Below are 22,536 nucleotides of genomic sequence, written 5' to 3'. Positions count from 1 at the left end.
GAGCTGGTTGTGAGATAATGAGCCAGTGAGTCACCAAGGAAGGTTGCTCAAGAGTGGTTTCCATCTGGCACCTTAAAGAAAGCCAGGAACATCAGCCCTGAACAACAGAAGGGTGAGAGGGGGGTTGGCTCTGCTTCGCTCGCCATCTGCAGATTTAACTGCAGTTGCGTTGGAAAAGTCTGTGTTCTTCTCAGCTTTCACATATCCCAAGAGTCACCTTTATTTAAGAACAAAAACAAAAAAGTTAAACACCCTCTACTATGCAAACACATCTAACTACTGCCCTTTCTCCTTATCTTCACAGCCAAGTTTCCAAGAGCAGTACTCCTGTTCGATGGTGGGGTTAGTTGAGTGTAGTCATTTTCCAGCTGTATTAAGTCAGCTTAGTCAAAATGTAAAATGACGGCTTCTTATCACCGGGTAATTCCTCTGACTGACGTGCCTCAATACTTCTCCAACCCAGTTTCTTACTCCAATCTTAATTCCAAAGCCAAATATGAGGACTTTTACCATCTTCATTTCTGTATTGCTTAAGCTATTTACAGGTTTGAGAAATTTTGTGATTAAAAAATAAAGATCTACCCTGAAGCAGAGACTAGGAGCTGACTAGGAGCAAACACTCCCAACATTCCCAAAGTTTAGCATCCCAGACCAAGTAAGGTTGCCATAACTAGACCTGTGAAATAAATGTGATGTTCACTCTGAACGTTTCAAGTGGAAAGTGGAGTAAGTTCCACTAATAACAGAGCCAGAAGTGACATCATTAACATGGTGACATAGGTGGTTCCCAACTTAGTCCCCTCTCACAAGAAGACCAAATAGCAACTATATATAAACAAGACACCACGATGATAAGCCCAGAACTGGAGGCGAAGCTGAAGTACCTCTTGGATGACAGAGGCTGAGAAAGGTCCACATTAGAAGAGTAAGAAAAGTGGCTACACTCTGCCTGCATTGCCCTCCTCCAGGCTGGCACAGTGATATACCGAAGGACCTGTGGCCTATGGTTCTTCCAGTGGGAAAAGAGACTCAAGGTGGACATCCAGCTCCCTCAGTGTTACAGGCACTTCCCAGGAGTCTCACTTGGGTCCCCCTTCACGAGGTTCGCTGGGCTTCATTTAGCCAGGGGGCTCAGTTGGCAATTCTGCCTGAATTGGATCCCCAGCCAATAGGTCACACTGGTGTGCAGTTCATTCTGGGTCTCCACCTGGGCAAAGGAGGAAATTCATGGCCCCACGCAACTGCTGAGCAGAGCTTCCAGCCCTACCCTTCTGGGAAGCCTGGCCACAGATGCCCAGCTGCAGAGCACATCCTAAGGGCCACCCGGGCAGGAAAGCAAACTTGCAGTCCTGCCCAACTGTTGACCATCTATCTCCTAGCCCCACATAACCAAGGAGCCTGAACAATGACTCTGAGCACCCATGAAGTCTAGCATACGCTCTTGCTCTGCTGGAGAGCCCAGCCTATAGTCCTATCCAGCAGTGGAGCCCAGCATGTGGCCCTGCCACATTGCTGAACACAGCCTGCAGCCTCACCCAGTCACCAAGAACACAAGTAACAAAAGCAAAAAGGAAAAACTGAGATCACCTCAAATTAAAAAGCTTCTGCACGGCAAGAGAAACAATCCACAAAATAAGAAGGCACGCTATAGAATGGGAGAAGATATTTACAAAGCAAATATCTCGTAAGGAATTAATATCTAAAATATACAAGGAACTCATGTAACTCAGCAGCAAAACAACACCCCAAAGCAATCTAATTAAAAATGGACAAGGGATCCAAATAGACAGTTTTTGTTTGCCCCAAAGAAGGCACACAAATGGCTAACGGGTATATGAAAAGGTGCTCAGCATCACTAATCATCGGGGAAATGAAAACCCAAACCGCAATAAGATAACACCTCCCACCCGTTAGCTTGGCTATTATCAAGAAGACGAAAGATAAGGTGAAGATGTAGAGAAAAGGGGATCTTTGTGCACTTGTGGTGGGAACGTGAACTGATATAGCCACTATAGAAAATAGCATGAGGGTTGCTCAAAAAATTAAAACCAGAACTACCACGTGATCCAGCAATCCTACCTCTGTGTACATATCCAACGGAAATAAAATCACTATCTCAAAGATGTAGACGCACACTCACGCTGTTCATTGCAACATTATTACAATAGGCAAGACATGGAAGCAATCTAAATGTCCACTGATGGATGAATGGATGAAGAAATTACGTGTGTGTGTGTGTGTGTGTGTGTGTGTGTTCAATGGAATATTTTTCAGGCATTAAAAAAAAAGAAATCCTGCCATTTGTAACAACATGGGTGAAACTTGAGGGCACTATGCTAAATAAAATTAATCAGACAGAGAAAGGCAACGACTATATGATTTCACTTATATGTAGAATCTAAAAGAAAAAAACAAGCACCAGACTCATAGAAATAGAGTAGAATGCTCACCAGAGGCTGAGGGATGGGAATAAATGGATGGAGGTGGCCAAAGAGTACAGACTTACAGCTATAAGATAAATAAGCTATGGGGATCTAATGTACAGCACAGTGACTGTAATTAACAATACTGTATTATATGCTTGGAAGTTGCTAAAATTTATCACACACCCCCCCCCCACACACACATACACACACACCTAACTATATGAGTTGATAGATTTAACCTAACCTTATTAACAGATCTTAATGTGGGAACTCTTTTGCAATATGTATGTATATCAAATCATCATGTTGCTTACCTTAAACTTACACAATGTTATGTGCCAATTATATCTCAGTAAAGCTGGAAAAAAATATCGGGCAGCCAAATTTATTTACTAATTGAAATTAAATGAAGATGCCTATTATAACTTCAAGAGAGACACAATCTAGTCAAGGTTCATGTGAATGCTCACAGAATGGGCAGACATGATACCTGAAGACCATTCCTGAAACTGCAAGTATGGAAACGCACGTTGTGTCATTCGGAAGCTTTCCAGAGGCTATCTAATTCCGACCCATCTCCAAATTTTACCCCAATCCCTGTACTAATTCGGTAGCATCCCCAACTCTGAGACAAAGACAACATAACCCAAACCCTAACATGAATCCAAGGGATTGGAATTGGGATGGGAAATCTTAAGTATGGTGGAGAGTCTACTAGGCATATTAGTTGGCCTGGCAGGATATTTCAAAGTACTGATGGTGCTCTGTTTCGTCACCTGCATGGTGTCCCTGCAGATTCTCCCTTACTTGCCTGTTAGAGAAATGCAAGGGAGAGATGTAAGGGTAATTTATAGCTAATGTGCAGACACTATATCCTCTAGTTTTTAAGATTAATGACTCACCATTATTCTGTGTTAGGTTGTACAGATTTGCATGGTGATTTGGAGCCCCTTCTACTGTAGGACACAGACTACTAAAATAAAGAGAGTTTGAGAAAAAAAAAAAAGGCTGAGCTGACTGAAAGACCCACACCTCTTTTTGGATCCATAAGAGAGGAGAGGACATAAGGCAAATCACTACTCCTAAGATTGGAGAGATAGGCGAATAGAAGGAATCATGGCTTATCAGAGCAGAGACTCACAGCTGGGCTAGGAAAACCTGAGTTGTATGCAAAAATCACACTGAAGGATTAGTGTGGATGGTTCTGAGAGTTAAGAACTAGGGGCCCAGTCATGAGGGGTGGGGGGCGCACAATATGGTGAGATTGCCCGCAAGGAGCTTGACCGGATTCTCACAGTAAATGTCAGAGAAAAATCCCCTCCTGCTTCTGACGGGAGAAGGGAAAAAGAAGCCATTTTGAAATACTCCAGAGCATCTGTTCTCCTTGACAAGGCCTGCCCTCAGGGGAACTATTTTGTCCCACCTAAGAGGGGAGGAGAAAACTGAGAAATACTTGTGTAGTTCACAGCCCAGAGGTACAGGCTCACTAAAAGACAGAGAAAAAATTATGGAACTGTTGGTCACCTCCCCCACCCCCTGCCACGCCTCACCACCACATCACTAAAGGCCTATTTATAGGAGTTCCTATTAGCAGGTACATCACATCTGTCCAGAAATTACAAGGCATACAGAAAGGCAAAATATAAAGTTAAAGAGACAGCACAAGCATTAGAACCAGACATGTCAGGGATGTTGGAATTATTAGACAGGGAATTTAAAACAACTATGGGGCACCAGGGTGGCTCAGTTGGTTAAGCGTCCAACTACTTCGGCTCAGGTCATGAGCTCACAGTTGTGAGTTCGAGCCCCTCATCGGGCTCCATGCTGGGCATGCTTATCCTTATCTCCCTCTCCCTCCCTCTGTCCTGCCCCACTTGCGTGCCCATGGACCATCTTTTTCTTTAAAAATAAACAAACAAATAAATAAATAAATAAATAAAGCAACTATGATTAATATGTTGAGATCTTCACTGGATCCTATATACAGCATACAAAAACAGATCGGCCATGTAAGCAGAGAGATAGAATCCTAAGAAAGAATCAAAAGAAATGCCAAAAACACTGTAACAGAAATGAAGGATATCTTTGATGGGTTCATTGATAGACTGGACACGGCTGAAGAAAGGATCTCTAATAACCTTGAGGATATACTAATAGAATCCCTGAAAACCAAAAAGCAAAGTGAACAAAGACAAAAACAAAAACAAAAACCAGACTATCCAAGGACTGTGGGTGGGACAACTACCGAAGATGTAACATATGCATAATGGAAATACAAGAAGGAGAAGAAAAAGAAAAAGGAACAGAAAAAATGTTTGAAACAATAATAACTGAGAATTTCCCCCAAATTAATGTCAGACACCAAACCATAGGTTCAGAGAATATCAAGTAGGCTAAATGCAAATATATATATATATATATATATATATATATATATATATATATATATATACACACACATATGATATGGACATATCATATTCAAACTACAGAAAATCAAAGGTAAAGAAAAAAAAAACCTAAGAGAAGCCAGAGAGAAGGAAGAAAACACCTTATTTGTAGAGGAATTAAGAATAATATCCCACTTCTCAGAAGCCAAGCAAGAATTGAGTGCAGTGAAATATTGGAAGTGTTGAGAAGAGTTTGAAAGGGAAAAGGAGAAAAAAAAGCTTTGGAGGAGCACAGTGGAGTGAGCTCCACACCTTGATGGTGGTGGGGGGGGGGGGCGGGGGGCGGGCGGGCATCTGAGAGCCGAAGAAAACCATTCTTCTGCTTCCTGCCTGGACCTCTTGGGGATGCAAACACCGCATTATCTGCTCCTTTCATCCACATCATATAAGTCATTCGAGTTGGCATCACGGTGCCCCTTGGGATGCAAGATACCCCATTTCCCTTGAAACTAAGTGGTGTGCAAGAGAATCCTGCAGTTTATTATGACTTCAAGCCTGGCATGAGGTTGGCAGGGGAGGGGGGTAGTTTTAGGGCCCACCAGCCGGTATGCCTGCTCCTGGGGTCACGTGGTTAAGCAACCATGCATCATTGCATCAAAAGGTGATGCTGCATGTGCATGGTAGGAGCCCAGAGAAAATCTGGTCACAGCTTCAAGACTGAGTGCAGGCAGGAGTTGAAGTGAGAACGGGGCTCTGACTGAGAAAAACACAGGCACCACTGACGTCCAGAAGATCGCTATAGTCAACAAACAGTGGACACAATCCAGCCCCTACTCATTTCCTTGGAATATTGGAGCCGTCTGGCAGCTAGAGCTTGTGAGCTCTAGTCTGTAAATGGGACACAATGTAAATGGGTTTCAACTGACCTGAAAAATCACTGGATTTCACAGGGACAAAAGCAGGACGGGATTAGATCAGCTTGTACCGGAGAGATGGGGTGCAGACTGATCTGTTTTTTCAGTTATGAAATCAAAGAACATTACAAAATGGCACACCTGCATTGGAGACTGAATTTCCATACACGCTGAATGGGTTTTTTGTTTTTGTTTTTAAGCTGTATGTTTGTTCTTTTGGACCTATCACAACATCCCCAAGTTCAAAACAAAACAAAACAAAACGAAACAAAACAAAACAACATTTTGACACGGTTGTATGTCAAAACTAGTCACGTCAAAAAGTTATATACCAAACTTCCAGTTGTAAAATAAGTAATTCCTGGGGGATGTAACGCACAGCATGGTGACCATAGTCACTAATACTGTATTGCACATTTGAAAGTTGCTAAGTGGTACGTACATCTTACAAAATTCTCAACAGAAGAAAAAAGTGTTGTGACCATGTGGTGATGGATGGTAACTAGACTTATTGTGGTAATCGTTTTGCAATATATATAAATATCAAATCATTATGTTGTGCACCTGAAACTAATATAACGTTATATGCCAGTTATAGCTCAGATAGGTAGGTAGGTAGGTAGATAGATAGAGAGAGAGAGAGAGAGAGAGATGGCATGTATGCAGGACTTGAGGATTGCAGGGACAGTTTGAGAAGAGATCACTGTCTTTTTTTTCTTTTTGCCACACAAAATAATAAGGATACCACCAAGAATAAAGTAGTAAATAACAAAAAGTTTACCATCATGAATTGAAAGGAAGGCCAAACATACAGCATAGTTTTTGAAAAGAAACATCCAGTGAATGAAAGCAATGTCTAAGGATCCACACAACTTATGGTAGCTAAAACTGTGTTCATAATAAACCCTAAAGTCTTAAATGCCATTTAATTAGGAAGCACAAAATTAAATAAATTAAACATCTAAGTCAAAAACACAGGAATAAAATGAGATAAAGGAAAACAGAAGGGAGAAAATAAGGAAGAGAAAATCGAATATGGAATTAGAAAACAGAAGCAAAATAAAAGATTACACACCAAACAGCAAATTTAAAATATTATTAATTATAATGATGTATTATATGACAACCGTAAAGCATAAAAATGACTACCTTAAGAAAAAGAAAGAAGAATGTGGAAATACAAAAAAAAAAGTAAAATATGGAAAGGGAGTACTGATTGATACAGAAAAAAATTATAAAACCAAACATTTCTTAAAACTTTTGAAATAAAATTGAAAGCCTAGATCAGTTGTAGAATGGATAGAAACTTTAAAGAGTTCCAGAAGAAATTAAGAAAGTTTTCAAAGAATTACATCTCTAAAAAGCACCAAGTTTAAACAGTTTCAAACTATGAAAAAATAGATTATTCTTATCCTATTTTAACTCTCCCAAGGTAGAGTAAAAGATTTAGTGCTCAAATTGTTTTTGTGTCTAATGTGATATCCAAATCTATCGAAAATAACATAACAAACTCCAATTGCGTTTACCAATATGAAAATCAATAAAATATTAGCAAATATAACACATTTCAAATTATAAGGTACTGCATTTTAAATTTTTAATTTTTAAATTTAAATTTTAAACACATTTTAAATTATAAGGCAGCACATTTTAAATTATAAGGTACTGTAATTAAATTATATTTATCTCAGAAATACAGAAGTAGCTCAAGACTGGTAAATCCAATATAATACACAATTTGTTAATATAATATCATGTAAATAAAATAACATAAAAAAAGGTTATTGCATCAAACAAACAAAAAGACACTTGCAAAAACCCTACTTTTATTTTTCATTTGAAAGGAAAAACTTGGTATAATAATAGATGACATATGAGTCATGAATGGAGTAATAATCATATAGAATAGAAATTGCTCTGTTTAAGGTAAGAAATACAGACACATCTATTTTAAAGCAAGATGAGGATACTATCAAAACCTAGGGGCACCTGGGTGGCTCAGTCAGTTGAGCGTCCAGCTTCGGCTCAGGTCACGATCTCACAGTTCATGGGTTCAAGCCCCACATCAGGCTCTGTGCTGACAGCTCAGAGCCTGGAGCCTGCTTCAGATTCTCTGTCTCCCTCTCTCACTTCCCCTCCCCTGCTCACGCTTTGTCTCATTCTGTTTCTCAAAAATAAATAAATGTAAAAAAAAAAATTAAGAAAAACAAACAAACCTATTTGCTATTATCCTGGAAGTACCAGCCAAGGAAGTTAAGCAAGAAAAGCATATTATATGTGTTGGAAAGAAATAGGTAGCATAAATATTATTTACCCTGATATAAAAAAAAAAATACTGGACTACTCCAGCCAAAATACAATTGAAAACAATAAGAGAATTCAATAAGAGGACTGGGAACTAAGTTAATTACAATAATTAAGGGTTTCCTTATCTTAAAAAATATAGCCAGCTTAAAATAAATAGAAGAAAATACCTAATTCAAATTATCAGCCTAAATAGTAAAATATGTAGAGATAATGTAGGATCTATATTGAAAAACTTAAGACTCTATTAAAATTTTCAGTTAAGCGAAATGGTTGGACCGCATGCATTTAATTCCTCTCCTTCCAGAGGGGAATTCTTATCATTTAAAGACTATAAATATCAAGAATATTAAGAATTCTTATAACTTAAATTCTTATAATTTAAAGAATAAACCACTTTCAACCCAGGGGTTGAAGAGAATGAGAGAAATAACGGTTGGATGAAAAATGGCAACCGATTTATGGCAGAAAGGAGGCAGATGGAGAGGGGTGAGGCCTTAAAGGAGCAGCCGAACTGCCATCTACAGACCAGGACGTTGGCTACGCTCTCGGCTCTCAGAGCATCTCCAACTCAACGTGGTGGAATCTGGTGCCGCACAGAATGGGGTGACAACGGGATCGCACACACGCAGAGCTTGGTTGAATGTCTTTTTAGAGAACATTTGCATTTCCTGGCCCTCCCTATCATCTCCCAGTTCTCCATTTGTCAACCTTTCCCCACCCATTCTCTGCTTCTCTCCTTCCTCCTCCAGTCCTGGGCTTCTTTGCCCTCTGGACTCCAATTGGATTGAACCGACGAGGGGAACCGTCGGGAAACTGGAGGGTGGAAGCAGAGAAGGAAGTAAGGGTGTTTGTTTCCCTATCTCGTTGTGGCTTTTTCACAGTTCGGCTGTAGCCCTTCATGGGGCCAGCTCCTGTCTGGAGACCCTTCCATGAAAATAGCTCTCAAGAGGCTCCAGAACATGTTCCCTCCCTTTGTCCCTTCAGGCGCGGGGATGGTGATGGCTTCTACCGCTCCTGGTCCGGGAGGGCTTCCCCCTCCAGGGCTCGGTCCATCAGCCCCGCGCATTTCATTAATCGCTGCTCAGGCAGATGCCTGGACTGTGCGTGCTGATTCCTGCTGGGCCCCTGGCTGATTCTGCTACGCAATGAACGCGGCCCGCGTACCCACTCCCACTCGAGACCCTGAGGGACTGTGCGGATGGGAAAGCTCAAACTCTGAGTCCAGGTATACAGAGATAGAGATAGGGGCTAGGGGCTAGGGATAGGGCTAGGGGTTAGCGGATGAGGATAGGGGATAGGAATAGGGGAGAGAGAATAGGGATAGGAGATAGGGGGTGGGGATGGGAGTAGGGATGGGAAATAGGGATAAGGAGAGGGGTAGAGATAGGGATAGAGATGACAAAGATAGAGACAGAGATATATCTGTATCTTTTTAAAACCTATCTATCTATACTGCATATAGAAATTTATTTATATAGTATGTTGGTATAGCATACTTTTTTTTTTTTTCCTGGTAAGAGACTAAAAATACCTGCTAATCTTTTGGGAAAAAATTGTATAAGACAGAGCATGGCACAAGGCTTTGATCTTCACTGTAAGACTTTCTGTACATTCAATCAATCCGTGGTGAGCCTTAAAGCCAGACTTTCTGGAATCAAGTCTCTGCTCCATCATTAACAGCTGTATGACCCCTTGGTGCCTCATTTTTCTTATCTATAAAACAGGAATGATGATTTTTTTTCACTTCATAAGGTTGCCTTAAGCTTCATTAAATAAGTGTGAAACGCTCACAACAGTGCCTGGCACATAGTAAGAATTCGATTAATGTTATGTTTATTATTACGTAAGAGTGGGTGTATCTCTGGGACCATATTATTTATGCTCTTCAGTATTTAGACAAATAAATGATACTAATAAATCAGGAAAAATAACTAATAATGTTTTCAAAATAAAAGGCACATGCATCCTCACTCACATGCTGGCATAGATTATTTTTTCATATAAACTAATTGTCACCCATTAAAACACCGAAAATATGTCTGAGACCTCACAGCATGGAACGGAAACAGGTTTCAGGTGGGAGAAGAGGAAAGCAGAGGGGTTTTTTGAAAGAGCACTGGTCCCAGACTCAGTCTGAACTCCCTATTCTGCTCCCTACTAGCTGTGTGGCCGGGGGTAAATCACCACCCGTCTCTGGTCCTTGGTTTGTTTGTGAGAGTTGCAACAGATGCTCTCTTGGGTGCTGCACAGCTCTGGAAGTCTGTCCCATTTACTGGGAGATCAGGGACACTCTCTGCAAGGACTAATGTCCCCGGGAGCATCTGAATGGCAAGGCAGGAGGCAACCCACTTTTTGCCACTTTGGGTTGGCCTCTTCCTTGGACACAAATTTCTTCTGAAAACAATTAGTGAGGGGCGCCTGGGTGGCTCAGTGGGTTAAGCGTCTGACTTCTGCTCAGGTCATGCTCTCACGGTTGGTGGGTTCCAGCCCTGCGTCAGGCTCTGTGCTGACAGCTCTGAACCTGGAGCCTGCTTTGGATTCTGTGTCTCCCTCTCTCTCTGCCCCTCCCCTTCTCGTGTTCTCTCTCTCTCCCTCCCTCTCTTTCTCTCTCTCAAAAATAAAAATGTGAAAAAAAAATTTAAAAACAATTAGTGAAACATATGGAGTCATTTTATTTACCAAAGAGGAGCCCCAAACAGCAAGAGAAAAGATACTCCCTATTTACAACCTGGTCAGGATTCCATCCCCATGCTCAGAGGGGGTCCAGAAATTAGTGCATCTTTACACCTGAGCCCAGGAAAGGCAGAGAGGAGAACTTCCGTCCCTCCTCTCCAGTCTGTCATTAGTCTTCAGGGTGTGGGACTACTCAGGCATCTGGAGAGAAATTAGGAGTGGGCAAGGCAGCTCTGCTAATTTATTTCCAGGGAATTAGATGAAGTAGCTTCGCCTTACTCAAGGCTTACATTTCCAATCCTCTCTGGCTATCCTTTTTCCCCCCCTGCTTCTTTCTGGTTGGGTTATGTTAGCCACATGAGTAATTAGCAATTAGCAGCATACAACTTGCTATGTGCTAATGGCAGGGGATTTATTTGGCTCAAAAATCTGCTACTTTAGTTTTGGGCCCCTTAAGTTTCATGGTTAGATATTAAAACTCGAAGTTATAAATGACAAAAAGCAAATGGAAGGCCCAAGGAATGAAGGAACTGGACAGTATATATGCATTATGATTCATTCATCGTATCCCCATAAAATAACCCTACCCTCCGCTTTTTAAGATGTCACCTCGTCTACCACGATAGATCAGAAAACGCTCTTGTGCACTTTCCCCTTTCTATGGCCAAATTTAAATTCCCCATGAGATGGAAGATGCACTAATTTAAATCTGATGACAAAATTAGTTAACAGCACAATAACCGCACTTTGAAATTTTTTCAGCTTTCTATCACGTCAGACTCGGGGTACCTTTGCTTAGGAAAGCCCTGACCCACTGCCTTCTCATATCTCTGCCTCCCAATAACCAGCGTGGAGACCCCAGCAACAGAAACATGCACGGAAAAACAACGGGGGCCTGAAGAAATTCAAGACAGGAGGAGAAGCGAAGTCGAGGATGACCATAGCTGGACTGCTAATTTCTGTCAAGCTTACTGTTGACTTATTTGGCATGACTTATGTACACTCACAGTTTGGGGCTACGAACTGATTTATAAAGGTGTCTTATCTCTCCGTTTATTTGCCTTACTTAAAAAAAAATGTTTAATGTTTATTTGTTTTTGAGAGAGAAAGAAAGAGGGTGCGAGCAGGGAAGGGCGAGAGAGAGAGGGACAGAGGATCCGAACTGAGCTCCGTGCTGACATCAGAGAGCCCGATGCAGGGCTTGAACTCATGAAACATGAGGTCATGATCTGAGCCAAAGACAGACGCTTAACCCACTGAGCCACCCAGGCACCACTCTCCATTTTTCAAGCGGGTGGTGAGAGGGGGGCCTGGCCAGGATACGAGGCCGGTGTATTTTCTGAGCTAGTCAGAAGCATTGCAGAAGAATAGGGCAGAACACTGATTTTATTTACCTTGTTCTAGCATCCTGTTCTTCATGCTGTCCAACTCTTGCCCGACATCCTCTAAACCAACCAAAATGGATGGATAAATAGCCAAGGTAAATCCTCTTCCAGATGAACACATCTGGCATCTGTGTTTTAACAGTGCTCAATCCTAGTTCATGTTCTATGGGATCAGAAACTATGCTTCCTTCCACACAGGCTCCATGCCTCAGGGTCCCTTGGTGCTCACACAACCAATACCCTTTATAACACCAACCTGCCTACCTGGGGTGACTGTGAAGATAGAAGAAAACAAGTAAGCAGATGTCCTATACTACATGCTTGGCATGGGGATCAAACTTGTGTTCAAAGAGCAAATAGCCTGACTGAACAGACCCATGTGAAAATAGAGGACTATGATTTGATGAGGGGTGCGTTCACCGCTTTATAACCTGCAAAATGAAATATAAATGTGATGATGCATGGTCTCATTCTTCTAGCTTTTATCTTCACCAATGCTGCTCATAATCTTGGGCATCTGACAGTTGATGGAATAGTACACTCACAAAGTTCTTTTCTTACAGTTCATGGCCTTGCTACTGTACACGAGTTTAGTTGTTACTTCTTTAGATACTAAAGCTACAGACCTCTATCTCTGCTTGTCTTGTGTAGCTTTTACTCCTGAATGTTTTTGCTATTTATGATATATATATATACATATACATATGAGTATATGATAATATACTATATATAATTCTTTGACTTCACTAAACTCATTTTGTGGCTGCCCCATTATCCTTGGTGTTTGTATAGCAGGGAACGTGTGTGTGTGTACGTGTGTGTAGACAGCAAAGGAGTCGCCCCTATCGTGTTGAAAACACTGGGGAGTTGATGATCTTACCTGGGGCCAGAGCTTCTAAACTATGGAGTTAAAGAAACCCAGAGAGTGAGCCTATCTCCTTAACAACTTAACTGTTGCTTTAGTCATGGCTTAGACAGAGGAGGACTGGGATAGGTCAACACAGAAGGCTCTAAGGACAGAGGGGACGTGAGACCTGGACAAGCCATCCAGGAAGTCAAGTTCCAGTCTGGGAAAGCAACGTGGTGGAGCAGGGGGAATGTGTGAACTGGCACAGAGTAGAGGACTTGTCACTAAGAAACCGTGGGCAGGGGGCACCTGGGTGGCTCAGATGGTTGGGCATCTGACTCTTGATTTCAGCTCAGGTCATGATCTCATGGTTCTGGGATCAAGCCCCATGTGGGGCCCTGTGCTGACAGTGTGGAGCCTGCTTGGGATTCTCTCTCCCTTTCTCTCTCTGCCCCTCCCCCGCCCATGCACACACAGGTGCCCTCTCTCTCCCTCTCTCTCAAAATAAATGAACATTAAAAAAAAAAAAAAAAGAAAAGAAACTGAGGGCAGAAACTCAGGTTCTGAAGAACTAGACACTGGGGTCTGTGCTCTGATACTGAGCAAATGGTCAGCAGGGTCAGGACACAGGAGGTCTGAGCAATGAATGGGATCAAGATCTAGCTACGGAGTGATTCCTAACCAGATTTCCAGCCTCTTCACTCCTGGCCAGGACACGAGGCAGGTGGACTATATTTCCAGGATAACCAAGGGCATTGTGGAATAAAAATCCAAAGCTCCTAGGGTGGCTCAGTCACTTAAGCATCAGACTCTTGATGTTGGCTCAGGTCATGATCTCACGGTTCGTGGGTTGGAGCTCTGTGCTGAGCGTGGAGCCTGCTTGGGATTCTCTCTCTCCCTCTCTCTCTGCCCCTCCCCTGCTTACGCTTATGCACATTCTGTCTCTCAAACTAAATAAAATAAACTGTAAAAAAATCCAGGGACATCTGAATGGCTCAGTGTCTGAGTCTTGATTTTGGCTCAGGGTATGATCTCAAAGTTTGTGAGATCAAGCCCTGCATCGGGCTCTGCACTGACAGGGTGGAGCCTGCTTGGGATTCTCTCTCCCTCTCTCTCTCTGACCCTCCCTCATTCACACACATGTGCATGCTCTCTTTCTCTTAAAAAACAAATTAATTAATTAAAAAAATCCAAAGCCCCTATATCAGAGGTTACAAAGTGCCCCATGGATCAAAACCAGCCCATAGGTTCAGTAACGGTAGCCAATACCTATATTATACCTGCCATGTGCCTCTAAATGGTTTATGAATATTAATATATAATATATAATATTAATAAAGAAATTTGTTAACAAATATGAATAAATTCCATCTTTACCACAACCTTGAGGAGTATAGATTATTGTCTCCCCATTTTACAACTGAGGGGTTTACACAGAGAGGTTAAGCCACTTGGCCACAATCACTCAGCGAGGAAGTGGAAGACTCAGGAATCGAACCCAGAAGGTCTCTGAAGCCTGGGATCCTAAGTGCTGTGCTCCACTTTCTCATTGTGTCTTATTTGGCTCAGGGGCTGACATGTAATAATTTAGAATGCGTTGTGAGCATTTAAAGATTGGGAGATAGTACATAAAATTCACAGTTCTAGCTTCTCTTAAATAGTTGGAATGACTGTCAACCTGGGTCCACATTTCTCCACAGCAAATTGTTGGAACTGGCAGTTACGGCCTCTTAGGTGGCACCTGAGGTCTCTGCTTCCCCAGAACCCACCACTCCCTCATGTCCACACCTGACTCCTTTCACTCACTCTGTTGATGAGGCAGCTTTTAGACCAAAGTACTGATCTTTCTCTACCCGTGTTGTCCAACATGGTGGCCGCATGGGAATCTTTACATTTAAGTGTCTTTAATTAAATTAAAAATTCCCTCCCTTAGTCTCACTGGCCTCATTTCATTTTTTTTTTAATTTATTTGTTTATTTTGGGGCAGGGGAGAGGCAGAGAAAGAGGTAGAAAGAGAATCCCAGTAGGCTCCTGCACTTTAGTGCAGAGCGCGATGCAGGGCTCAAACCCACCAACTGGCGAGATCATGACCTGAGCCAGAAGCTCAACCAACTGAGCCACCCAGGCTCCCCTCACTGGCTACATCTCAAGTGTGCAGTAGCTACACGTGATTATTGTTGAATTGGACAGTGCAGATAAAGAACATTTCCATCATTGCAGAAAGTTCTATTAGACATCGCTGGTCTGGAGAGAAGACTATCCTTCTCATTAGCTTTTGCACTGTATTCCAGCAACCTGAGGAAGACGATATTCACAAATTGTCCCTGCATACGGCACTGTGGAATTATTTCCTGGAATGATGGATATGAACCAACAAAATGCAAACCTGCCACCCGCTGAGGTCTCTTTGTTCTAGAGCCCAAACTCCCTTCAACACTCCATGGAAGTTATAATCTTGCCCAAGAGTTCTGGACATATTCATGGCACCCTTGTTCTCACAGTGACTTCTGTCTCCTGACTCCTATTTCCTTACTGTATAAACCTAGACATCCAACTAGCCCTTTGGCTTTGTTTTCCACATACAAAACACAAAATATCCACATAAAAAATGCTTATGGGTAGGGTAGGGGCAGAGAAGGAGCATTTCAATGGAGTTGTCAATGTAACATCAGGCATCTTCAAATTTCATCCGGCCACCTAACCACAGAGTACTCTCCACTACCCCTTTCCTCAAGGCAACCTTCAACATAACCCCATGTTAGTGTCTCCTCTCTCTCCGACCCTTTTCTCTTTCTGTGTCTTCAGTTCTCCCTCTCACGTGTACCATAAATTCCTTCTCTGGTCTCACATCCTCTTTGGTGATATTTTGTAGTCCTGCCTCATTGAGACCCTTCCCCCCCCCCCCCCCCCACCCCAGAATCTTAGCTACTCAAAGCAAAGTTGCTTTGGGTAATTTCCCAAGTAAGAAACACTCCAGTACTAGCTATTAAAAGAGTGGACCTTTCACCTCTGAATATGAGCATAATTTCTTCTTTCTTTGACCCCCTTAAAGCCTGCAGCATTATAAAGCTTCTTTGCTCTGCTATGCTAATGGAACAAACCAAATCTGCTACACATCAGGAACACACTATCCCTGGATTCACAGAAAGGCTTGCAAGTGCACAGGAACCCATAGCTCTACTTTGTGCAAGACTTGAAATCTCAGTTCAGATTAGGAAGACTTAAAAATTCCATGGAGGAGGAGTGCCTGGGTGGCTCAGTTGGTTGAGTGTCCGACTTCGGCTCAGGTCATGATCTTGCAGTTTGTGGGTTTGAGCCCCGCGTCAGGTTCTGTGCTGACAGCTCGGAGCCTGGAGCCTGCTTCAGACTCTGTGTCTCCCTCTCTCTCTGTCCCTCCCTCGCTTGCTTGTTCTCAGTCTCTCTCTCTCTCTCAAATAAATAAAAACGTTTAAAAAAATTCCATGAAGGACTTTTAAAAAGGATTGATGTAGACTTCTCAGGTTGTAACTTCTTTTTTTTCCTGAAAGTCACTTAAATGAAAAGGATTCGTATTTCTATGTGAAAATAAACATTTTGAGTCTTAATTCTCCAAGGCACAACTGTTACCTATAATGCCAACATGACTTTTTTTTTAAGTTTATTTATTTTGAGAGAGAGAGTGTGCAGGAGAAGCAGAGAGAGAAGCAGAGAGAGAGAGAATCCCAAGCAGGTTCTGCACTGTTAGCGTGGAGCCTGATGCGGGGCTCAAACTCATGAACCATGAGATCATGATCTGAGCTAAAATTGAGTCGGACATTTAACCAACTGAGCCACCCAGGCGCCCTCCTAACATGACTTTAATTTTCTGGGTTACTAAAAGAAAATCTGTTTGGGGACTGACTCCTATCATTTAAACTTTAACATAGTGATTACCCAACATTAGTGTGCATTAGAATGCCCTAGAATCCTCCTTAAAATACAGATTGCTGGATTCCCCCATGGAGTTTCTGATTTAGTAGGTCTCTGATGACAATTTTGGTTTCTAAATGCACATATAGAGAAATCAAAATTAAAAGATTAAACTGTGTGTGTGTGTGTGTGTGTGTGTGTGTATGTGTGTGTGTGTGTGTGTGTGTGTGTGTGTGTGCACCCTCATTGACCCTACTGTACTTCTTATAAAGGTGGGCTTATTTTTGTTTCTGTCAAAAGGGCCTAGGCTCCTTCCAATTCCCTAGGCAGGTTGAAGAAGATTTGGGGGTCACAAAAAGTGATAGTGTATGCATGATTATCCCACCCCATTTGGGGGGCGGTGGTGGTATTTAATCCAGTACAGAAACGAAGATCTCCTAACTGGCTTCAGATCATCCCAAAAGGAAGACAGGACTCCTCTGTTGGATAATGTTTTCAAAGTGTTCTAGGTAAGAAAAAAGGCTCCCAAACTGGGACTGTACCTTTAGTTTTCAAGGATCCCTTGGTACAGGAATAAAGTAAAATTACGGGGCAGGAAAAATATAAGGGCTTATGAATCAGTCCATGTGCATGCGTACCTTCATCAGGACAATTGTTCCCCCAGAACCCTCTTGGATGCTGGGATTTCTTCATCCTGAGCCTTTTTTGTAACCCTGGTGACCATCAGCACATCCTGATGACTGGCATCTGCCAGTCGTGGTCAATGTCACCATAACAACCACTTTTTCCACTGCTCTGTGTCTCTCCCACTGGTTCTTCCTCCTAAAACTGACAAGCTCTTTTATACACTGCATGGTTCCATTTTAACAGGTTATTTTATATAGGGTTATATGAATAACCAGATATATCCTTTGTGTTTAATCACATAGGTCCACCAAACATCACATCTCTCAAATGAGGAGTCCCCAAAACCCAGTGCCGGTCAGAATAATTTCAGCTTTCTTCTCGTCATTGGGTTCTTTCTTCTAAAAATGGAATGACAAAAAATATCACAGTTGATCGAGGCAGCCTTAGACTTAGCCCAGCTAGATAGGCTTTACAGTGAGTGACGAATAGCTTTGTTATTAAGTCTTCTCTAACAACAACAAGTTGTGCTTAATGCAAAGTCCCCCTTAAATCATGAGAAGCTGGATAATCTCGTAGCTGAGAGGCAATGCTTAACTAAGCATGCATTGCTGGGTTCCATGAGCCTCCAGTGTCCTGCAAATATAGTGTTCCTTCTCCACTAACGGAAGAGGATGATGAGAAAGGAAGTCCTTGGTGAAACTGTGAATTCATGAAAGATGGTCTTTGTTCTCCGTCCCCTCCTTCAACTTTTTCCCTTACCCAGTTGGATCCATGGATGCATTCTTGCAACTTCTCTGTAAGACTTAAATCATTACAAAATTAATTTTTTTTTTTACCTAGACTGTGACTTTAGTTATTACTGAATGAAAGGTCCTGAGAGTGACACATACCCCGCTTCACTTTTCCAACACTCTGTGTCTCACCTCCATCCCTCCCAAAACACTGCTTTTCTTGGTCATGTTTTTGTTTTTTTTTTTTTCTGGGAAAAGCAAAGTCTTTTCAAAATAAGATTTCTATACATCCCATTAAAAGAGAAATTTATTGTATTTGAAAATATATGAGTTCAAAGTTTTCCACTGCTTTATCTACAGATCTTAACAGCTAATGCTATTGAGTACTTCCATATGCTGATTACTGTGCAAGTTGCCTTCCACATTATTCCTTGGAATCTTCACAAAATCTCTAGAGGTAATCTCTAATGAGGAAACTGAGGCAGGGAAGATTATGCAAGTTTCCCAATGTCACACGACCATCAAGGGTAGGTCAATGTGACAAAAAAAAAATCCATTTTATCTTCCAAAGGGGGGAACCCATTTCCTGTTTCTTCGGAGAGGGGAAAATCTGAAGCTCTTGGGAGAGAAGGACAGTTCCCATAATAAGCCTTGCTGGCTGTGAAATTGACTATTTTCCAGGGTGATATAAAAAGCAGGCGGAAAGGTGATGTTAATGACACTTGAGGCTCCTTCTTGGTATCTTTGCACTTCCAGATGCTGAGCGGGAAAATCTCTCTGTCCCTAATTACTTTTGACAGTCTTGAAAATGAAGTCAGGTCAGAGTTACAGTCAGAATATTCAGGCAGAATATTCAGGCTGCAGCTGAATTTATTACAAAAGGACAGAAGAACTTGATTTTGGTGTATACGACTCAGTAATTGCTAAAAAAAAAAAAGAGCAGAGGCAAAGCTGAAAATATAGATAATTGGAGGAACAATAATCATTATTATGGAGATAATAGAGGTACATTCCTCTAGAACCACGGCTTTTGGTCAGCACTTAAATCATAGGTTCTAAATTTATCCGTCCTCTGTGATGCAAAAGCAATGTTCTAAACAATCTGGAATGTGGTAATGAAAAGAAAAGAATGACACAGAATATTGTCCTCACAACCTCAATGGCCTTCAAGTGTATTCTTCTAAAGAACTCATCATCATGGTGAGACCCAGAAGCTCTTTAGAAACCAACTCCTACCTTTGAACCTGCCACGTTCACGTGGGCCCCACATGCTTCCCTCCTGCCATGTCCCTTGACTGGCACGCCCCTGACACCCTTCTTTGTCAATCTGGGTCTTGCCATCCTCCGTGGCCTGGCTCAGTTTTGCTCTTCCAGACCTCTTTCCCTGACCACCCCCACACAGCATGAATGGTCCATTCAACAGACAATTATCACACATGGTCTTGTGGTCATTCTCAAATTATTGTCTTCAATGACCATTTGAATCTTGAATCGTATTTTCATTTCCCATGTGTAACAGACTTGTTTCTTTATTTAGCTTGGAATTTCCTTAAGGCCAGGGTTGTGTGCCCCATGACCAAGTGGAGAGGAGGTCCAGTAACTGGCAGATAAGGCAATGGGGCTGTTGGGCAGAAGTGGAAGGTACAGAGGAAGAGGAGATGGCCTAAAGATGCTGGGGTTGAGGTGGGACATACAGTAAACAATGTACCAGGTGTCGAGCTCAGGAGAGAAGTCTGCTGGATTTAAAGAAATTGGGGAGGAGAAGGAGAGGAAGAAAAAGAAGAAGGGCAAGGGGAGGGAGAAGTGAAGGAGGGAGAGGTGGAAGAAGAGGGGGAAGAGAAGGAGGAGGAGGGGGAGAGGAGGAGGAGAGGAAGAGGAAGAAGAAAACTGGGGAGAGTAATTCTGATTCTACCACTTCCTAGTTGAGTCAGAAAAGACCAGTTCCCCCAGCTGTGTGTGGTTTCCTCGTCTGTAAAAAGAGGATGAAGGGACTTGTCTCAAAGTGCCACCAGGAGGATAAAATGAGATACTGCATGTAAAGGTAATTGTGGTCTCTACCCTCCTTTCATACAAGTCCTTTCTTTCTACTACAGGGGAACTAAAACATGACTATTGGAATTACAGGAGTGGAGGAAAATCGAGGAGATATTTTGAAAGCCAAGGGCGAATCTAACAGACATATAGCAAATTGACCTCTGTAACGATCAATCAAGGAGACAACAGAAGGAAAGTAAGCACTAATTGGGCTCCAGTTCTGTCTCAAGCGCTCTGCTGGACTAGGTTGCCATGGTTGGTAAATAAAACACAGTCTTCGGGACCCTGATTCCAAATAATGAAAAGTATCTCATAGCAGATTAAATACTCAAGGTCTGGAAATTTTTAAATAGCATTATTTAAAGCCAGAACATAAACTGGAGTAACAAATTCAATGCTAGTCAGCTCAGCATCATTTGTGGGGAAATACCAGGAACGGTTGTGAAGGGAACAACTTGATAAACGTTAAAGTAATTTGATTAGAAACATGCTATATATTCTTCTGATGGGAGAAGATATTCTAACAGCTCACTGGTTGGCTTCCTTTGAAGTCATTTACTGCCATGGTTTCTGAGTTTAGACCAACATCCCTCCTGTTAATGATAATGGATTAGGAGCAGTAACCATACGATAGCTAACAGCTTAAGATTTTTTTTCAAGTGTAGAGGTAGAACAAAGAATAAAAACGATGGAAATATAACGTTGAAGGTGAAAGAGACCGTAAGGAGGGATATATAGCTTAAATCTGAGAACCCCCCAGGTAAAATGTGTATTTTTAAATTTCCACAGAGTTTGCATTTGGAATATATACAGGTATCTGCATCTTTTCAAGAACACTGTATGGAAAACAAAACTTATTGCAAAATTTTTTTTTCATCAGTTGATAATATGAAGCAACATAGGGCAAATGGATACATTCTAGTAGGATTGCAGTTATATTTGCGATGTCTATCTGGGAATTTAAAAATGATGATGCTCAAGGAAAGAATACACTCAAACTGTGAGTGCATAAATACACTAGGAATCATTAAATGAAGATGGTTAAGTAGAGTTGTGTAGGACTCGAACTCTGGGGATGAACTTTCCTCAGTGCCTTTGATAGCTCATGGCACATTCATCCCCTCGGAATTCCTCTTGACTCTGATCAAGGGCTCTGGTTGGCATTGCTCTGCCTATAAGTCGAATGCTCAAGGGTGGCTGAGCATGACTTCTCTCCAGCCTGAGAGCCAAATGGGACACAAGGATGTCCAGCTCTCTCTCCAGGAACTCTCTAAAGGCTCTGAGGAGCAGGTGGGAGGGGCACGACCAGCCATCCTAGGTCAGCTCCACATCAGATTCACTGCCCTGTGGATGTGGAATCACCCTCTCTCACATTGGTTCAACCACCACCACTCCCAACCCCCGGAGCCTCACACACTGTCCTTGGATGCCCAGATTCCATCCCACCCCGAGGCAGCCAACTCACGTCAGTGTTTTGCTTCATTTCCAAGGGCGAATGCCTGCCTTCCTCTAGCAATAACCTGTTATGTGATCCTGAGCAAACTGTATCATTTATCACTGTCTCGTGGCAACCACAGCCATCTCCGAGTACTCTAGTGCCATGAAGTGCCATCCTTCAACCCACCTACAAAAGTATCATTCCCTCCATCCTTTCAGGGACCTTTCTAAAACATCTACCAGGTGGGAATTGTAATATCCGCATTACCCACTTGACCAGGTTACCTGGGGGATGAATTAAGCTAATTCATGCCGAAAGCTGTGGAAATAGTTGAAATTACTGCACAACCTCAAAAGAAGACGTGTTTTAACTCTGCCGTTTTCTATGGGATCAGTTGGTTTTTTTTTTTTAAACTTCCTAGAGGAGAAATTTAAGCGATATTGTTATAAACAACCTCTAAACATTTAACGTTGTTACAAAAGACAACTTGATTGTGAAGCCTCCTATTTGTTCACTCTTCACTACAAAGCTAGGAACTAAATGCTGAAATGAGGATTAATGATATGAAGACATTTGATTCTTAACTCTTTGATAGCTCATGCTATGTTTTATTAATCTCTGTCTCCCTAGGATCTAGCAAAGTGCTGATCCCACAATAGAAGCTTCATAGGTAATTCTTGGATTAATTAAGGAATATTCTCCAGGCCACACAGCTCATCAAAATAATACAGACCGTCAGCTTCTTATTTCTTTATGAAGAAAGAAAGCACACAATGAATTCCCTCCATGTAAATGTTTGTGAGATGCTAAGCATCTTCCTGAAGAACTATGGGACTTACCTCCTATTGCTTATTTCTTTTTTTTTAAGTTTATTAA

At 42.0% G+C, this 22,536-nt stretch overlaps 1 long non-coding RNA gene across 1 annotated transcript; it reads left to right on the top strand.

Moving 5' to 3' along the window:
* Window positions 1–8,600: 8,600 nt before the first annotated feature.
* Window positions 8,601–20,511, top strand: LOC109274694 (uncharacterized). Its single transcript, XR_002083778.2, has 4 exons — window positions 8,601–8,672; window positions 9,127–9,262; window positions 18,549–18,645; window positions 20,282–20,511. It is a non-coding gene; the product is annotated as an uncharacterized LOC109274694 (long non-coding RNA).
* The last annotated feature ends 2,025 nt before the right edge of the window (window positions 20,512–22,536 follow it).

Source organism: Panthera pardus, unplaced genomic scaffold (genome assembly GCF_024362965.1).
Source record: "Panthera pardus isolate Hobbes unplaced genomic scaffold, ASM2436296v1 HiC_scaffold_25, whole genome shotgun sequence".
Taxonomy (NCBI): Eukaryota; Metazoa; Chordata; class Mammalia; order Carnivora; family Felidae; genus Panthera; species Panthera pardus.
The sequence above is the reverse complement of the archived record's forward strand: the minus strand, read 5'-3'. Positions and strand labels throughout refer to the sequence as shown.